Genomic DNA, 20,843 nt, shown 5'->3' with positions numbered 1-20,843 from the left:
AGATGCACCTTGAAGGGCTTCAACTGACAGGAGCCTATCCAGATGTTCTTCTGCTGAAGTCATCTCTGGGTCGTCCGTCTTCAATGTGTCCATTATAGTTTTCACTATGATATGGATGTCAGATATGTTTATTTCCTGTTGGCTCACAAGCGTTGACCGTGAACCTATCTCGTCCATTGCGATAGAGGTATGGGATTCTGTCCTTGTGATCTCATCGGCAGCGCTCATGTCAGGCAACTGGTCAAGGCTCTCCAGTACAGAGTCTAACATGTTAGTGGCTATCCGACACTCCTCACTTGCAATCTGCCCAACAGATGAACTCTCAGAGTTGGCCACTCTACACTTGATCACATTTAGGATCAAGCTGAGCGTCTTCTTTGCAGTTTTGCTAAAGCCTTCTTGGCTGACTGCCACTGTTACGTCTTTTAGAGCCACAAGAGGTTTGCAACTTTCACTCAATCCACTGCCGTGGAGAGGAGAGGCTCTCTTCAAACTGTTGTTGCTCACAACTGACATACTCCTGGTTGGCAGAGTGACATCCTCACTGCATGTGTCAATTACATGGTGGTCTGTTGAAGAGCCACTCGAAGACAGAAGGGTTTTAGACCTTTTAGCCAAACAGACTTTTGACAAAGGCTTCTCACTTCTCACAGACGGAGGGCGGCTCCTGTCCTCAACAAGAGCAGTGTCAGCGGACTTAGAATGTCTGAGTGTCTCCACAGGGGCGGAGTCCAGCACATATTTGGCTGTGGTGACAGACACTGGTGGAAAAGAGAAAAAGATGTTCAGTCTATCCTTTACTCTGTGGTACATGGTTTGAGCAGCATCCAATAAGTTGTCAAAGACAACTCTGGGTTTGAGCTGGAACTCCAGCTTTTTCTCTCCTAGTGGGAAGGAGTCTGCGTCGTCCACAGTGTACTGGGATACACTTTCAAGGTCTTGCATGATAATATTTACTATATCTTCGGCTGTAGAAACCGCATGGTGTGAGAAGGTGGTGCTAGGCATGCTCTGTAGCAAAGAATGGCTGGCTTTGCTAGCAGCTCTGAGAATGGTCTCACTCACAATGTGTTTGGCCTTAGCTCGGAACTCAGCACTGTGAAAGCTCTGGATGGAAATGTTAGAGGTTCTGCTGGCTGCACTAAGAGATCGCGTGAGTGTGGCAATCTCGGCTGACGTCACATCACTCGAAATGGTGAGGTCCTCCAATTTCGAAATTATCGAGTCCAACTTCTGGTTGAAGTCGAAGGATGAATTTGACGTGCTCTCCCCAACGGAAGCGGAGCAGTCTTCCTTTGAAGTGTCCACCCTCAGCACCGAGATCACCTGTTTGATTACCCCTTTAGTGCAGGTGTCGAGGGTGAGCTGGTAGGCTGAGGCTGGGGACTTAGAAGGGGTCTTACTGTCTGTCTTCTGTACAGGAGACACTGCCAAAGTGGCCTCAGTTACAGGAGATTCCTGCACAGTGGCCTCAGTTACAAGTAGTCCAGTTGCAGAAAGCTCGATTTGCACAGGAGTATTTTTTCCCTCAGTGAGATGGTGGGAGGTGAACAGCTTCCTTAGTTTGTCCAGGGTTTTGGTATAAATCTTCTGGGAACCTGAACTCACTTCCACCCAGAACATTTTGCGACCTGATTTCGTACGCATGGAGGCCTTATTGACCTCAGATACCTCATGCAGGTCGGAAATAATTCCACCAAAGAGATCAGAGGATGCCTCCTCAATATTCTCTGAGGAAACATGGACAGATAGGATTTCCGACAGTTTCCCACAAGTGTCGGTTTTATCCAGCGCAGCAGTATATGTCACAGCTGTCACGGGTTACAAAGCCAGAACCCAGAAGCAGACCAGGACAAGGTGAGTTGAAACGAAGGTGGGTATTTATTGAACAGATTCAAAAGCGATGCTGAATAATCCAGGGAACAGAGCGGGCGGCGGAGATGAGTTGGTGGGAGTTCAGTGACAGGTCCAATAATGGCTTGGCAGCCGCCGACCACCAGGCAGGGGTTGGGTGAAGGTTCCGGGTGAGTGACTGCAGATAGAACAAAACGGAGGTAAGTACACAGCAAGTCAACAAGGTGCAAAACAACAAAACTAACGCTAGAAGCTCCAAGGCTGATACACTGACAAACATACTGTTCATGGCTAACGATCCGGCAGGGAATGGATGTCAGGTCAGAGCCTAAAAAGGGTGATGATCAGGACCAGGTGTGTAGATCGCTGATGGGATGCAGGTGCGGTTAATCAGGAGAGCTCCCGCCTAGCAACGTCGCCCGGCAACCAGGCAGGGAGCGTTCCAGAACCCTCGGGAAACTGGAGATCCCGAGCAGAAAAATGACAACACAAGCAGGAACCGACTCAGGATGCAGGGTTCATGACAGTACCCCCCCTCCGACGAACGCCACCGGGCGGACTACCCGGAGCGCCAGGATGGAGGCGGTAGAAGTCACGAAGGAGGTCAGCATCAAGGATCTGTCGCCGAGGAATCCAACTCCTCTCTTCAGGACCATACCCCTCCCAGTCCACGAGATACTGGAAACCCCGGCCCCGCCGTCTGGAATCCATAATGCGTCGCACCGTGTAGGCAGGACCACCTCCGATCATCCGAGGGGGAGGAGGAGGAGGCGGAGGGGGCAACAGAGGACTGAGGAGAACAGGCTTGAGGCAGGAGACATGAAAGGTGGGATGGACTCTGAGCGTTCTCAGTAACTTGAGTCGAACTGCAACAGGATTGATCACCTTCTCCACCACAAACGGACCAATGAACTTCGGTGACAGCTTCCTAGACTCAGTCCGTAGAGGAAGATCCCGTGTGGCCAACCAGACCCTATCTACGATGGTATAGGTGGGAGCGGGAATCCGGAGACGATTCGCCTCGAGCTGATACCGGTCAGAAACTCTAAGGAGGGCCTTTCTGGCCCGATGCCAGGTCCGGTGGCAACGACGAATGTGGGCCAGAACAGAGGGCACTGAGAGATCCTTCTCCTGAGAAGGAAACAAGGGAGGTTGGTAGCCATACAGGCACTGGAAGGGAGACATCCCAGTGGCAGATGTAGGGAGAGTATTGTGGGCATACTCAACCCAAGGCAGCTGAGAGACCCAGGAGGTGGGGTTGGAGGAGACAAGGCAGCGTAGCGTGGATTCCATCTTCTGGTTGGCTCTCTCCGCCTGACCATTAGATTGGGGGTGAAAACCAGATGTGAGACTGACTGTAGCTCCAATGGCCAAACAGAAGGACTTCCAGACAGCAGAGGTAAACTGAGGACCACGGTCGGAAACGATGTCACTGGGCAACCCGTGGACCCTGAAAACCTCCCTAACCAGGATCTCGGACGTCTCAGAGGCAGAGGGAAGCTTGGAAATGGGCACAAAGTGGGCGAACTTGCTGAATCTGTCCACGATAGTCAGAACGACCGTGTTCCCCTCAGAAGAGGGCAACCCAGTGACAAAGTCCAGGGCCAGATGCGACCATGGTCGCCGGGGAATAGGGAGGGGGTGAAGTAGTCCAGAGCTGGGCCGATTGGCACTCTTATTCTGCGCACACACTGGACAGGCAGCAACAAACCTCCGAGTATCCTCTCCCATGGCAGGCCACCAAAATCGTCTGCGAAGAAACGCCATCGTCCGAGCCACGCCAGGGTGACAAGCCATCTTGCTGGCGTGGGACCATTGGAGGACAGCAGAACGAACCGACTCAGGCACAAACAACCGACCGGGTGGACCGTTACCGGGACCGGGCTGCGTCCGAAGGGCCGCCATAACCTCCTCCTCAATCTTCCACATCACTGCTCCCACGACACAGTTCCGGGGAAGAATCGTCTCGGTCTTGGCCCCACTCTCCTCCGTCTTGGAGAACATCCGGGACAAGGCGTCCGCCTTGCCGTTCTTAGATCCAGGTCGGAACGTCAGGGAAAAATTAAAGCGTCCGAAAAACAAAGCCCACCTGGCCTGACGGGAGTTGAGACGTCTAGCCGATTGCACGTAAGCAAGATTCTTGTGGTCAGTCCAGACAATAAACGGTTGCTCCGCCCCCTCCAACCAGTGGCGCCACTCCTCCAAGGCAAGCTTCACCGCGAGAAGCTCCCGGTTACCCACATCGTAGTTCCTCTCCGCAGACGAAAGACGACGAGAGTAGTAGGCGCAGGGATGGAGTTTACCGTCAGTGGAGCATCGCTGGGACAGGATGGCGCCAACCCCCACATCAGACGCATCCACTTCAACGACGAACTGACGGGCCGTGTCAGGTTGAGAGAGAATCGGTGCGTTGGTGAATCGCCTCTTCAAATCCAGGAACGCTCGATCCGCCTCCGGATTCCAATTGAAGGTCCTGGTACTGGAAGTCAGGGCAGTTAACGGAGCGGCCACACGGCTGTAATCCCGGATGAATCTGCGGTAGAAATTCGCAAACCCCAGAAACCTCTGGAGCTGCAATCTCGTACCGGGCTGGGCCCATTCCAGAACCGCCCTAACCTTCTCCTGGTCCATCCTAATCTCTCCCCTGGAGATGATGTACCCGAGGAAGGATGTAGTGTGGGCGTGAAATTCGCACTTCTCGGCCTTCACGAACAGGCGATTCTCCAACAATCGCTGCAGAACCTGCCTGACATGCTGGACGTGGTTGGAAGGTTCCTTCGAGAAGATCAGAATGTCATCCAGGTAAACAAACACAAAGAGACCGATCATATCTCTCAGGACGTCATTCACCATACTCTGGAATACAGCTGGAGCATTGGTCAGTCCAAACGGCATCACCTGATACTCGAAGTGACCCATCGGTGTATTGAAACCCGTCAACCACTCGTCCCCCTCTCTGATCCGGACCAGGTGATACGCATTGCGTTGGTCTAGCTTGGTGAACACAGTAGCACCCTGTAAGGAGTCGAAGGCAGAGCTCATCAAGGGCAGGGGATACTTGTTCTTGACCGTGATATCATTCAACCCCCGATAATCAATACAAGGTCGAAGAGAGCCATCCTTCTTACCCACAAAGAAGAATCCTGCCCCCAGGGGTGATGACGAGGGACGAATGAGGCCAGCAGCTAGGGACTCCTTGATGTAGGTCTCCAAAGCCTCACGTTCAGGTCGGGAGATACTATATAACCGTCCCTTGGGATAGACAGCTCCAGGGAACAGGTTGATGGCACAATCATATGGTCGGTGGGGAGGGAGTGACAGAGCCCTCTGCTTACTGAACACTTCCCCCAAATCGTGATATGTCTCGGGAACCAGTGACAAATCTGGGGGTTTAGCCTCAATCACCTGACTGGGAACCGAATGGGAACAGGCAGTCTTGAGACAGTTAGCATGACAATCAAGGCTCCAACTAGTTACCTTGCCCGTCACCCAATCGAACGTGGGATTGTGTTCCTTCAGCCAGGGGTATCCAAGGACCAGAGGAACATGGGAAGAAGGCAGAATGAAGAATGAGATCACCTCAGAATGATTCCCTGACAACAGCATCTTAACCGGTTCAGTCCTCATCGTGATACGTGCCAGACTACTGCCGTTCAGAGTGGTAGCTTCAATGGCTTCCGGTAATTGCTCCTTGGAAAGCCCCAGCTGTTCCACCACTTCGGCATCAATAAAGCTTCCATCGGCACCTGAATCGACAAAAGCGTTAATCGCTAAGCTCTGATTCCTGTTCATGAGGGTAGCCGGGAAACGGGGTCTGACAGAGGTATTGAGAGGTTGAAACTGGCTCGCTAAAAGTCCTCCCAACTTTAGCGAGCCAGGCAGTTTGACGACCGCCGGGAACAAGTGGAGATGTAATGTCCCGAACTACCACAGTAGAGGCAGCAGTTGGTCTTACGTCTATGTTGGCGCTCCTCCTTGGTTAACCCGTGCCGCCCCACTTGCATGGGTTCAGAATCGGGAGGCAGGACCTCTCCACTAATCATGTGTGGTGGACAATGATCGACGTATTCTGGTCCACCCCCCGACCCGACTGGGAACTGAGAAGCTGATCGATTGGACGGGCCCCATTGCTTCTCCCTCCTTCGCTCTCGAACTCGGTTATCCACCCGAATAGACAAGGCTACCAAGCTGTCCAGGTCACTAGGCTCCGGATAGGAGATCAACTCATCCTTGAGCTGCTCCGACAGGCCCTGGTAAAAGGCCGCTTGCAGAGACTCCTCATTCCACCCACTCTCCACAGCCAACGTCCTGAACTCGATCACGAAGTCAGCAACGCTGCGAGTTCCTTGGCGAAGCGAAAACAGGCGCCTAGCTGCGTCCATACCTCGGATGGAATGGTCGAATAGCTTCCTCATCTCGGCCGTGAACCCCTGGTATGAAGCCATGCAGGTGTCCTGTCGTTCCCAAACGGCTGAAGCCCACTCCAGCACTCGACCACGCAGCAACTCAATAACAAAGGCTATCCTAGCCTTGTCTGTGGCATAAGAGTAGGGCTGTAGATCGAACACTAATCCACACTGCATAAGGAAAGAACGGCATCTTCCCAGCTCCCCCTCATATTTATCCGGCGTCGGAACCTTGGGCTCACGGAAGGACACAGCTCCAGAAGCGGCAGGCGAGATGGGTGAAACCGGTAGTGGATTCTCCACCGGAAAACTGCGCTGGGCCTGGATCTCCGTCAGACTGGTAGAAAGGTTCCGAACTGACAACGCTATCTCCTGTAGTGCCGTGCTATGATGTCCCAACATCTTCTCCTGATGGGTAATGGCATGGCGAACAGAGTCCAGGTCCGCTGGGTTCATTACTGGCCGGATCGTTCTGTCACGGGTTACAAAGCCAGAACCCAGAAGCAGACCAGGACAAGGTGAGTTGAAACGAAGGTGGGTATTTATTGAACAGATTCAAAAGCGATGCTGAATAATCCAGGGAACAGAGCGGGCGGCGGAGATGAGTTGGTGGGAGTTCAGTGACAGGTCCAATAATGGCTTGGCAGCCGCCGACCACCAGGCAGGGGTTGGGTGAAGGTTCCGGGTGAGTGACTGCAGATAGAACAAAACGGAGGTAAGTACACAGCAAGTCAACAAGGTGCAAAACAACAAAACTAACGCTAGAAGCTCCAAGGCTGATACACTGACAAACATACTGTTCATGGCTAACGATCCGGCAGGGAATGGATGTCAGGTCAGAGCCTAAAAAGGGTGATGATCAGGACCAGGTGTGCAGATCGCTGATGGGATGCAGGTGCGGTTAATCAGGAGAGCTCCCGCCTAGCAACGTCGCCCGGCAACCAGGCAGGGAGCGTTCCAGAACCCTCGGGAAACTGGAGATCCCGAGCAGAAAAATGACAACACAAGCAGGAACCGACTCAGGATGCAGGGTTCATGACAACAGCTGCATCCTGAATGACCTGAGTGATGCATTGCTCAGCTTTGACAATATACTTCTCCACTGGTTGACCATGGAGGATGTCAACTTTATCAGCAGGGAGCTCCTTCTGAATACTCACATTCTCCTCTGATGGGCATGGGTTGTTGAAGATAATGCTCTCAGTGACCATCTTAGAGGAGTGTGTCTGTGTCTCATCTCTCTATCACCACCCTCAGGTGAGGAGACATATCGCTCTTCGTTCTCACTTAGCAAAGAGGTCATGGACCTGCAGAATGCACAACAGAAATGAATAGTATATGGTAACAAAATAAAAAATATGATCCAAGAATTTGGGACACAAACTCAACCTTTTTATTGTTATTCAAAGGAAGCATTGTGAACCATCTCAAACCACACTCAGACCAAACATTAACATTCAGAGTAAACGTTTTAGAGTGGTTGTGTAGTATCTAAGTAGTATTTCTCACTAAGTGGATCTGGAATGGATATTTGTACCTATAACAGGAAATACCTGCAAAAAGAGGAGGGGATAGAGCTAGGTATCTGTGAGAGGAGGGGATAGGGCTAGATACCTGTGAGAGGAGGGGATAGGGCTAGGTACCTGTGAGAGGAGGGGATAGGGGTAGGTACAGTGGGGCAAAAAAGTATTTAGTCAGCCACCAATTGTGCAAGTTCTCCCACTTAAAAAGATGAGAGAGGCCTGTAATTTTCATCATAGGTACACGTCAACTATGAAAGACAAAATGAGAAAAAAATTTCCAGAAAATCACATTATAGGATTTTTAATGAATTTATTTGCAAATTATGGTGGAAAATAAGTATTTGGTCAATAACAAAAGTTTTGTCAATACTTTGTTATATACCCTTTGTTGGCAATGACACAGGTCAAACGTTTTCTGTAAGTCTTCACAAGGTTTTCACACACTGTTGCTGGTATTTTGGCCCATTCCTCCATGCAGATCTCCTCTAGAGCAGTGATGTTTTGGGGCTGTCGCTGGGCAACACGGACTTTCAACTCCTTCCAAAGATTTTCTATGGGGTTGAGATCTGGAGACTGGCTAGGCCACTCCAGGACCTTGAAATGCTTCTTACGAAGCCACTCCTTCGTTGCCCGGGCGGTGTGTTTGGGATCATTGTCATGCTGAAAGACCCAGCCACGTTTCATCTTCAATGCCCTTGCTGATGGAAGGAGGTTTTCACTCAAAATCTCACGATACATGGCCCCATTCATTCTTTCCTTTACACGGATCAGTCGTCCTGGTCCCTTTGCAGAAAAACAGCCCCAAAGCATGATGTTTCCACCCCCATGCTTCACAGTAGGTATGGTGTTCTCTCAGCATTCTTTGTCCTCCAAACACGACGAGTTGAGTTTTTACCAAAAAGTTATATTTTGGTTTCATCTGACCATATGACATTCTCCCAATCCTCTTCTGGATCATCCAAATGCACTCTAGCAAACTTCAGACGGGCCTGGATATGTACTGGCTTAAGCAGGGGGACACGTCCTGCACTGCAGGATTTGAGTCCCTGGCGGCGTAGTGTGTTACTGATGGTAGGCTTTGTTACTTTGTTCCCAGCTCTCTGCAGGTCATTCACTAGGTCCCCCCGTGTGGTTCTGGGATTTTTGCTCACCGTTCTTGTGATCAATTTGACCCCACGGGGTGAGATCTTGCGTGGAGCCCCAGATCGAGGGAGATTATCAGTGGTCTTGTATGTCTTCCATTTCCTAATAATTGCTCCCACAGTTGATTTCTTCAAACCAAGCTGCTTACCTATTGCAGATTCAGTCTTCCCAGCCTGGTGCAGGTCTACAATTTTGTTTCTGGTGTCCTTTGACAGCTCTTTGGTCTTGGCCATAGTGGAGTTTGGAGTGTGACTGTTTGAGGTTGTGGACAGGTGTCTTTTATACTGATAACAAGTTCAAACAAGTGCCATTAATACAGGTAACGAGTGGAGGACAGAGGATCCTCTTAAAGAAGAAGTTACAGGTCTGTGAGAGCCAGAAATCTTGCTTGTTTGTAGGTGACCAAATACTTATTTTCCACCATAATTTGCAAATAAATTCATAAAAAATCCTACAATGTGATTTTCTGGATTTTTTTTCCTCAATTTGTCTGTCATAGTTGATGTGTACCTATGATGAAAATTACAGGCCTCTCTCATCTTTTTAAGTGGGAGAACTTGCACAATTGGTGGCTGACTAAATACTTTTTTTCCCCACTGTACCTGTGAGAGGAGGGGATAGGGCTAGGTACCTGTGAGAGGCGTGGATAGGGGTAGGTACCTGTGAGAGGAGGGGATAGGGCTAGGTACCTGTGAAAGGAGGGGATAGGGCTAGGTACCTTTGAGAGGCGTGGATAGGGGTAGGTACCTGTGAGAGGAGGGGATAGGGCTAGGTACCTTTGAGAGGCGTGGATAGGGGTAGGTACCTGTGAGAGGAGGGGATAGGGGTAGGTACCTGTGAGAGGAGAGGATAGGGCTAGGTACCTTTGAGAGGAGGGGATAGGGCTAGGTACCTGTGAGAGGAGAGGATAGGGCTAGGTACCTTTGAGAGGAGGGGATAGGGCTAGGTACCTGTGAGAGGCATGGATAGGGCTAGGTACCTGTTAGAGGCATGGATAGGGCTAGGTACCTGTGAGAGGCATGGATAAGGCTAGGTACCTGTGAGAGGCGTGGATAGGGCTAGGTACCTGTGAGAGGAGGTGATAGGGCTAGGTACCTGTTAGAGGCATGGATAGGGCTAGGTACCTGTGAGAGGAGGGGATAGGGCTAGGTACCTGTGAGAGGAGGGGATAGGGCTAGGTACCTGTGAGAGGAGGGGATAGGGCTAGGTACCTGTGAGAGGAGGGGATAGGGCTAGGTACCTGTGAGAGGCGTGGATAGGGGTAGGTACCTGTGAGAGGAGGGGATAGGGCTAGGTACCTGTGAGAGGCGTGGATAGGGCTAGGTACCTGTGAGAGGAGGGGATAGGGCTAGGTACCTGTGAGAGGCGTGGATAGGGGTAGGTACCTGTGAGAGGAGGGGATAGGGATAGGTACCTGTGAAAGGAGGGGATAGGGCTAGGTACCTTTGAGAGGCGTGGATAGGGGTAGGTACCTGTGAGAGGAGGGGATAGGGCTAGGTACCTTTGAGAGGCGTGGATAGGGGTAGGTACCTGTGAGAGGAGGGGATAGGGGTAGGTACCTGTGAGAGGAGAGGATAGGGCTAGGTACCTGTGAGAGGAGGGGATAGGGCTAGGTACCTGTGCGAGGAGAGGATAGGGCTAGGTACCTTTGAGAGGAGGGGATAGGGCTAGGTACCTGTGAGAGGCATGGATAGGGCTAGGTACCTGTTAGAGGCATGGATAGGGCTAGGTACCTGTGAGAGGCGTGGATAAGGCTAGGTACCTGTGAGAGGCGTGGATAGGGCTAGGTACCTGTTAGAGGCATGGATAGGGCTAGGTACCTGTGAGAGGAGGGGATAGGGCTAGGTACCTGTGAGAGGAGGGGAAAGGCGTGGGAGTGCGTGTGCTGTAGGCAGTTCTGGCGCTGGTGCACCTGCTGGCTCCTCCACTACAGCTGAATCTGACGCTGCGGCCAAGAGAGGTCACCTCTCCTGCCTCATTACTTCCTGATCCAGAAGAGCTTGGCGAATCAGAGAGCTCTATCTGCATGGTGAGGTCAAGGGCGGGAACAACCACAGTGGATGTAGACTCCATCACCCATGCTACAATATCCATGCACTTGGCACTAAACTCATGTCTGCTCATCTGCAATGTTAAAAGACCATACAGAGTTAGTTTGTTAAAGGGGCTGCACTGATATAAAACGTAGAACCATTTACTCAAGCTAGTCAATTAAAGCAGTGGTTCAGGATTAAAGGTCCTGCAGGATTTCCACAAATGAATGTTTGGTCCATTTTACCAACATTAACTACTTTAGAGGTGACTATAACTCACCCCGGCACGCATATTCTCACTCAGCAGATTCCAATGGCTGAAAAGTAAATAAATGCAAGTACACAATGAACTACATGACATTACCTCTATTATCTTAGACTACGTTATGGATGGACATTACCTCTATTATTTTAGATTACGTTATGGATGGACATTACCTCTATTATTTTAGATTACGTTATGGATGGACATTACCTCTATTATCTTAGATTACGTTATGGATGGACATTACCTCTATTATCTTAGACTACGTTATGGATGGACCTCTATGGAACTAGGCCACACCCAGACATCCCTGATTGGTTATTTGGTCCGTTGAGTCCTTTGTATTGGCCCGAGACTATGGGAGACTCTCAATCTCCTCGCCTCCTTCTCAAAACCCATTGGATGAGAAGTTCAGAAGGGCGGGACCTCTGGCTTTCTCATCCAATGGGTTTTGAGAAGAGAGGACACGAGGAGTATGCAATTGAGATAGGGAACATATCTAGGGGATGCATGGGGAAGCCAAAGAGCAACTTACTCGTCCTTCATGTCCTGCACAAAGGTGTGTAGGTCTGGGTAGCTTCTCTTTCCCCTGCTGAGGGTGAGGCTGGTCTGGGAAGTTTCATCCTTGTGGGCCACGGTAGTGAATGTCACCACTGCATCCTGATGGCGACAACAGAAAGCAGAGTTAGGCTGGAATTCAATTTTGCGTCATTAAAACACAAAATATCTCAATGAAATGTCATACATGTAATAGAAAAATACATCATACCTCCTGTGACTGAGATGGGATGGCAACAGCCTCGTCCAACTCACTCATTCCTTCAACCTCCTGCGACTGAGATGGGATGGCAACAGCCTCGTCCAACTCACTCTCTCCTTCAACCTCCTGCGACTGAGATGGGATGGCAACAGCCTCGTCCAACTCACTATCTCCTTCATCCTCCTGCGACTCAGATGGGATGGCAACAGCCTCGTCCAACTCACTCCCTCCTTCAACCTCCTGCGACTGAGATGGGATGGCAACAGCCTTGTCCAACTTACTCTCTCCTTCAACCTCCTGCGACTGAGATGGGATGGCAACAGCCTCGTCCAACTCAATCTCTCTTTCAACCTCCTGCGACTGAGATGGGATGGCAACAGCCTCGTCCAACTCACTCTCTCCTTCAACCTCCTGCGACTGAGATGGGATGGCAACATCCTCGTCCAACTCACTATCTCCTTCATCCTCCTGCGACTCAGATGGGATGGCAACAGGCTCGTCCAACTCACTCCCTCCTTCAACCTCCTGCGACTGAGATGGGATGGCAACAGCCTCGTCCAACTCACTCTCTCCTTCAACCTCCTGCGACTGAGATGGGATGGCAACAGCCTCGTCCAACTCACTATCTCCTTCATCCTCCTGCGACTCAGATGGGATGGCAACAGCCTCGTCCAACTCACTCCCTCCTTCAACCTCCTGCGACTGAGATGGGATGGCAACAGCCTTGTCCAACTTACTCTCTCCTTCAACCTCCTGTGACTGAGATGGGATGGCAACAGCTTCGTCCAACTCACTCTCTCCTTCAACCTCCTGTGACTGAGTTGGGGTATCTGTCTCTAGAACAGCCTCGTCCAACTTGGTTAGTCTCTCAGCCTCTCTGTGATCTTTATGGGATCTAGATAGAGAAAAGGGAATCTCTCTTAGGTCACTGCTATAATGTGAGTGTGAGTGTCACGGTTTCGGCCGAGGCGGCTCCTCCTCCTTGTTCGGGCAGGTTTCGCCGGTCGTCGTCTCCGGAGTACTAGCTGCCACCGCTCTATGTTTCTTGTTTGATTGGTTTTGTCTGTTAGTCACACCTGTTTTGTGTTATGTCTCATTTAGCACCCTATTTAGTTTCCTTGTTGTTAGTTTAGTGTTGTGTGTAATTGTTCGTGTCGTGTTGTTGCGCTACCCGTGTCGGTACGCTATTTTCATAGCTTCCTCCTTGTGTTTAGGAGAGTATTTTCGCACCTGTGTGTGCGCTCGCTTATTTACGCCTGTGTGCGTCCTTTTGCCTCCGGGCTGTTTGGATTATTTTTGTGTGCTCTAGTAAAGTCTTGTTGGACTTATCCTCTGCTTCCTGCGCCTGATTCTACACCACACCAATCCACAGCAACGTGACAGAATTACACACCACACATGGAATCAGCAGGAGCACCCGTCGACATCATGGAGGAGCGTCTCCTTGGTCAAGAGCACCGAATCAACCGGATCGGGCACGCCTTGGAGGGCGTCATGGACACCCTTCGTCGATGGGAAACCAGCGGGGTTCCCACAGCCCCACCTATCGCACCATCACCACCGGACAGCCAGCCCGTCCATCGACCGGAACCCAGTGGGATTCGGCTCTCGCTCCCGAGGGCGTACGACGGCACCGCTGCCGGGTGTCAGGGGTTCCTCTTACAAGTGGAGCTCTACCTTGCCACCATACACCCGGCGCCCTCGGGATACGAGAGCGTTTCCGCCCTCATCTCCTGTCTCACCGGCAAGGCGTTGGAGTGGGCCAACGCCGAATGGAGGGGAATAGACGCCGCCACAGTCACCTATGCGGAGTTCTCCCGCCGCTTCCGTGCTGTCTTCGACCATCCACCAGAGGGGAAGGCGGCGGGGGAGCGTCTATTCCACCTCCGACAGGGGATGAGGAGCGCTCAAGAGTTTGCGCTGGAGTTCCGGACTCTAGCGGCTGATGCTGGGTGGAATGAGAGGGCCCTCATAGACCACTTTAGATGTAGCCTTCGGGAGGACGTCCGCAGGGAGTTAGCATGCAGGGACACTACACTAACATTTGACCAGCTGGTGGACATGGCCATTCGACTGGACACCCTGCTTGCGACCCGCGGACGTCCCAGGTGGGGGCCTCCCATTCCACCCTCCAGCGCCTCCGAGCAGAGTCCGATGGAGCTTGGAGGTGCTGGCGCTAGAGGGAGAAGAGGTAGGAGCCCGAGGGGGGCAGTCTCCTGCACCAAGTGTGGCCGCGGAGGGCACACCGCGGCTAGGTGCTGGGGAGGGTTCCCTGGTGAGGGAGATGGCAGGTCATACAGTGGGGAGTCCTCACAGGTGAGTAGGCGCCCTACTTACCCAGAGCTTTCTGTCGTACACATTACATTACCTGTTTGTTTCCCACAGGTTGCACCTCGTTCCCAGCATAAGGCGCTAGTCGATTCAGGCGCAGCTGGGAATTTTGTAGATCGGAAATTCTGTGTTAAGTTAGGGATTCCCCTCCTTCCAGTCGAAAAGCCCTTTCCTGTACATGCCTTAGATAATCGTCCGTTAGGATCTGGGTTGATTGGGGAGGTCACAGCGCCACTTAGGATGATGACGCAGGGGGGTCATGAGGAGACGATTCAACTCTATCTGATCGACTCTCCTGCGTATCCGGTGGTACTGGGGCTTCCCTGGTTGATTACCCATGATCCTACTATTTCGTGGCGAGAGAAGGCTCTTAAAGGGTGGTCTGCTCAGTGTGAGGGGTTATGTCTGGGTGTTTCCGTAGGGGCGACCTCGGTGGAGAGTCCGAACCAGATGCCAGCACTGCACATTCCTCCTGAGTATGAGGATTTGGCGCTCGTGTTTAGTAAGAACAGAGCGGCACGGTTGCCACCTCATAGACAAGGGGATTGTGCGATAGACCTCCAGACAGGAGCCGCGCTTCCGCGGAGCCATGTGTATCCTTTGTCACAGGAGGAGAAAAGGGCAATGGAAACTTACATTGCCGAGTCTCTGAGACAGGGATACATACGGCCCTCCACTTCTCCCGCGTCCTCGAGCTTCTTTTTTGTGAAGAAAAAGGATGGAGGTTTGCGTCCGTGTATTGATTACCGCGGTCTCAATCAGGTAACTGTGAAATATAGTTATCCACTCCCGCTGATTGGGACCATGACGGAGTCATTACACGGGGCACGGTTCTTCACAAAATTGGACCTCAGGAGCGCATATAACTTGGTGCGCATTAGGGAGGGCGATGAGTGGAAGACAGCATTTAGTACTACCTCCGGCCATTACGAGTATCTCGTCATGCCATATGGGTTAATGAATGCTCCATCAGTCTTCCAATCGTTTGTAGATGAAATTTTCCGGGACATGCAGGCGCAGGGAGTAGTGGTGTACATAGATGATATTCTTGTGTACAGTTCTACTCGGGCCGAGCATGTAGCCCTGGTGCGCAGGGTATTGAGGAGACTGTTGGAGCATGACCTGTATGTCAAAGCTGAGAAATGTCTGTTCTTTCAGGAGTCAGTTTCCTTTTTGGGTTACCAGTTGTCTGCGTCAGGGGTGAGAATGGAGGTGGACCGAGTGTCCGCCGTGCGTAATTGGCAAACCCCAACTACGGTTAAAGAGGTGCAGCGGTTCTTGGGTTTTGCGAATTACTACCGGAGGTTTATCCGGGGTTTTGGACAGGTGGCAGCTCCCATAACGTCTCTTCTGAAGGGGGGTCCGGTGCGCTTGCAGTGGTCGGCTGAGGCGGACAGGGCCTTTGGGAGACTGAAGGACCTGTTTACCTCGGCTCCGGTGTTGGCGCACCCGGATCCCACTTTACCCTTCCAAGTTGAGGTGGACGCGTCTGAGGCCGGTATCGGGGCAGTTCTTTCTCAACGATCCGGTACACCACCTAAGCTCCGCCCCTGTGCTTTTTATTCTAAGAAGCTCAGTCCGGCGGAGCGGAATTATGACGTAGGGGACAGGGAGCTGTTAGCCGTAGTACAGGCCCTAAAGGTGTGGAGGCATTGGCTTGAGGGGGCTCAGCACCCTTTCCTCATTCTGACCGACCATCGTAACCTGGAATACATTCGGGCAGCTAGGAGACTGAATCCTCGCCAGGCTCGATGGACTATGTTTCTCGCCCGGTTTGTGTTCAAGATCACTTACATCCCTGGGTCCCAGAACGGGAAGGCAGATGCTCTGTCCCGTCGGTATGACACGGAGGAAAGGTGCGTGGAGTCCATTCCCATACTACCGGAGTCTTGTCTGGTGGCACCGGTGGTGTGGGAGGTCGATGCGGAGATCGAGCGGGCGTTACGCACCGACCCTAGTCCTCCACAGTGTCCGGTGGGTCGGGCGTACGTCCCGCTCGAGGTCCGGGATCGGCTGATTTATTGGGCTCACACGTCCCCCTCCTCTGGACATCCAGGTATTGGCCGGACAGTGCACTGCCTTAGTACGAAGTACTGGTGGCCAACGTTAGCCAGGGATGTGAGGGTTTATGTCTCCTCCTGCTCAGTGTGTGCCCAGTGTAAGGCGCCCAGACACTTGCCCAGGGGTAAATTACAGCCCCTGCCCGTTCCACAACGACCCTGGTCTCACCTCTCGGTGGATTTTGTTACCGATCTTCCCTCCTCACAGGGGAATACCACCATCCTGGTCGTTGTGGATCGGTTCTCGAAGGCCTGTCGTCTCCTTCCCATGCCGGGTCTTCCTACTGCCCTACAGACCGCTGAGGCTCTATTTACTCACGTCTTCCGGCATTACGGGGTGCCCGAGGATATAGTGTCCGATCGAGGCCCCCAGTTTACCTCCAGAGTCTGGAGAGCATTTATGGAACGTTTGGGGGTCTCGGTGAGCCTTACCTCGGGTTACCACCCGGAGAGTAATGGGCAGGTCGAACGAGTCAACCAGGATGTGGGTAGGTTTCTGAGGTCATATTGTCAGGGCCGGCCGGAGGAGTGGGCGAGATATGTGCCCTGGGCCGAGATGGCACAGAACTCTCTCCGCCACTCCTCCACGAGACTAACTCCTTTCCAGTGTGTGTTAGGGTACCAGCCGGTTCTGGCACCGTGGCATGAGAGCCAGATCGAGGCCCCCGCTGTGGATGAGTGGGTGCGGCGCTCGGAGGAGACGTGGAACGCTGCACACGTCCATCTGCAGCGTGCCATACGTCGACAGAAGACGAGCGCCGACCTACACCGCAGTGAGGGGCCAGTGTACGCACCTGGAGATCGAGTCTGGCTCTCAACCAGAAACCTGCCCCTCCGCCTGCCCTGCCGGAAGCTGGGTCGGCGGTTTGTGGGGCCTTTTAAAGTTCTGAGGAGATTGAACGAGGTGTGTTACAGGTTAGAACTACCTATTGATTACAAGAATATTAACCCCTCGTTCCATGTGTCTCTCCTCAGGCCGGTGGTAACTGGTCCACTCCAGGACTTTGAGATTGAGGAGACTCCTCCGCCCCCGTTGGACATCGAGGGGGCTCCGGCGTACACTGTTCGGACCATCCTGGATTCGAGACGCCGGATGGGGGGTCTCCAATATCTCGTGGAGTGGGAGGGGTACGGTCCGGAGGAGCGGTGCTGGGTGCCGAGGAGGGACATTCTGGATCCGTCCCTGATGACCGAATTCCATCGTGGTCATCCTACGCGCCCTGCTCCGCGTCCTCCTGGTCGTCCCCGAGGCCAGAGGCGGCGCGCGGCTGGAGCCGCGCGTCAAGGGGGGGGTACTGTCACGGTTTCGGCCGAGGCGGCTCCTCCTCCTTGTTCGGGCAGGTTTCGCCGGTCGTCGTCTCCGGAGTACTAGCTGCCACCGCTCTATGTTTCTTGTTTGATTGGTTTTGTCTGTTAGTCACACCTGTTTTGTGTTATGTCTCATTTAGCACCCTATTTAGTTTCCTTGTTGTTAGTTTAGTGTTGTGTGTAATTGTTCGTGTCGTGTTGTTGCGCTACCCGTGTCGGTACGCTATTTTCATAGCTTCCTCCTTGTGTTTAGGAGAGTATTTTCGCACCTGTGTGTGCGCTCGCTTATTTACGCCTGTGTGCGTCCTTTTGCCTCCGGGCTGTTTGGATTATTTTTGTGTGCTCTAGTAAAGTCTTGTTGGACTTATCCTATGCTTCCTGCGCCTGATTCTACACCACACCAATCCACAGCAACGTGACAGTGAGGATGTGTTCCAATTATAGAATTAGTATCATAGAATTAGAATCATTCTAGAATTAGAATAGAATCACTCAAATTATATGGCTCCAATACTCTTGAGATGACTCGGCCTATCCAGAGCCAAATATTTAGAGAATTCTGCCAACTTTTAAAAGGACTCAATGTTAGCGCCTTAGAGCCTTTCATTTATCCTTTCATTATAAGTAAATTCTAATTATAGATGTTCAGTTACATAGCATTGTTTAAAATGTCAACATTGCCCATGGGGAGCCAGCTGTCATATGGATATCTACTGTGTCATGTAATGTATACATAAACTCAGCAAAAAAAGAAAACGTCCCCTTTTCAGGATCTTTCAAAGATAATTCGTAAAAATTCAAATAACTTCACAGATCTTCATTGTAAAGGGTTTAAACACTGTTTCCCATGCTAGTCCCCTGTAGCTCAGTTGGTAGAGCATGGCGCTTGCAACGCCAGGGTTGTGGGTTTGTTTCCCACGAGGGGCCAGTATGAAAATGTATGCACTCACTAACTGTAAGTCGCTCTGGATAAGAGTGTCTGCTAAATGACTAAAATGTAAAATGTTGTTCAATGCATTGAACCATAAACAATTAATGAACATGCACCTGTGGAACGGTCATTAAGACACTAATAGCTTAGGACCCTAAAGAGGCCTTTCTACTGACTCTGAAAAACACCAAAAGAAAAATGCCCAGGGTCCCTGCTCATCTGCGTGAACGTGCCTTAGGCATGCTGCAAGGAGGCATGAGGACTGCAGATGTGGCCAGGGCAATAAATTGCAATGTCTGTACTGTGAGACGCCTAAGACAGCGCTATAGGGAGACAGGACGGACAGCTGATCGTCCTCGCAGTGGCAGACCACGTGTAACAACACCTGCACAGGATCGGAACATCCGAACATCACACCTGCGGGACAGGTACAGGATGGCAACAACAACTGCCCGAGTTACACCAGGAACGCACAATCCCTCCATCAGTGCTCAGACTGTCCGTAATAGGCTGAGAGAGGCTGGACTGAGGGCTTGTAGGCCTGTTGTAAGGCAAGTCCTCACCAGACATCACCGGCAACAACGTCGCCTATGGGCACAAACACACCGTCGCTGGACCAGACAGGACTGGCTAAAAAAGTGCTCTTCACTGACGAGTCGCGGTTTTGTCTCACCAGGGGTGATGGTCGGATTCGTGTTTATCGTCGAAGGAATGAGCGATACACCGAGGCCTGTACTCTGGAGCGGGATCGATTTGGAGGTGGATGGTCCGTCATGGTCTTGGGCGGTGTGTCACAGCATCATCGGACTGAGCTTGTTGTCATTGCAGGAAATCTCAACGCTGTGCGTTACAGGGAAGACATCCTCCTCCCTCATGTGGTACCCTTCCTGCAGGCTCATCCTGACATGACCCTCCAGCATGACAATGCCACCAGCCATACTGCTCGTTCTGTGCGTGATTTCCTGCAAGACAGGAATGTCAGTGTTCTGCCATGAAGAGCCTGGATCTGTTGGATCGGAGGGTGAGGGCTAGGATTTAGCCATTCCCCCCAGAAATGTCTGGGAACTTGCAGGTGCCTTGGTGGAAGAGTGGGGTAACATCTCACAGCAAGAACTGGCAAATCTGGTGCAGTCCATGAGGAGGAGATGCACTGCAGTACTTAATGCAGCTGGTGGCCACACCAGATACTGTTACTTTTGATTTTGACCCCCCCCCCCCTTTGTTCTGTTGGTCACATGTCTGTGGAACTTGTTCAGTTTATGTCTCAGTTGTTGAATCTTGTTATGTTCATACAAATATTTACACGTTAAGTTTGCTGAAAATAAACGCAGTTGACAGTGAGAGGACATTTCTTTTTTTGCTGAGTTTATATCTCAATGTCCCAACTCTCTAAATACATAGCTCTGGGCCTACCTCTCCATAGGCGGTGACCTTTGACCTACTACTGAATCTGTAGGCCTATGTGATCCTGTAACCAGTCACAAATGTGTCATTAGTGTAAATCACTTACCTGACTTCCTTCATAACATCAGCTTCATTGATGGGGTCATCCAGGTCTATGAGGGTGAGGTCATTCCCACTGACCTCTGAAAGACAGCACAAAGTCATGTTTAGATGTCACCTACTGTGTCGCCTTTTGCGTGTTCAAAACAACTGGGAAATCTCTGACTTCCGACTTCAGTGCGTTCAAGACAACTGGGAAATAGGGAAAAAAAACAAGCTCCGACTGGGAAAAATCGTTTTGAACAGTCATCCAACTCGGAATTCCAAGTCGGAAGCAGCGCGGCTTGGCGGGTCATGTTTTGGAGGACGCCTGACTCGACCTTCACCTCTCCCGAGCCTGCTGGGGAGTTGCAGCGATGAGACAAGATCGTAACAAGATCGTAACTACCAATTGGATATCACGAAAAATTGGGGAGAAAAAAGGGGGTAAAATTACCACCACAAAATGTAAAAAGGAATTCCAAGTCGGAAACTCTGGCATCTTTCTAGAGCTCCGACTTTCCGACCTGAAGATCACGGACATGATTTGACCTAGTTATTTTTTTCGAGTTCCCAGTTGCCTTGAGAGCACCATTAACCCAACTCTCATTGTCACATCATAATGCATCATATTCAGAGAAATAGAATCACCAGAACATCATATCAGGTGTACAGTTCAGTTTACGAGTCAAATTGCCAAGGTCAGAGGCTCTATCCTTTCTAGTGATTCTATTTCTATGGTCACAT

General features: G+C 51.4%; 1 long non-coding RNA gene across 1 annotated transcript; it reads right to left on the bottom strand.

The window, feature by feature from the left end:
- Positions 1-10,961: 10,961 nt before the first annotated feature.
- Positions 10,962-11,809, bottom strand: LOC311112437. The gene is made up of 3 exons (XR_014610876.1): positions 11,760-11,809; positions 11,240-11,276; positions 10,962-11,050 (listed from the first exon to the last, which is right to left on the bottom strand). It is a non-coding gene; the product is annotated as an uncharacterized lncRNA (long non-coding RNA).
- Positions 11,810-20,843: the final 9,034 nt, after the last annotated feature.

Source organism: Coregonus lavaretus, assembly GCF_964263955.1.
Source record: "Coregonus lavaretus genome assembly, chromosome: 38".
Classification (NCBI taxonomy): domain Eukaryota; kingdom Metazoa; phylum Chordata; class Actinopteri; order Salmoniformes; family Salmonidae; genus Coregonus; species Coregonus lavaretus.
This window is presented reverse-complemented; position numbering and strand designations above follow the sequence as displayed.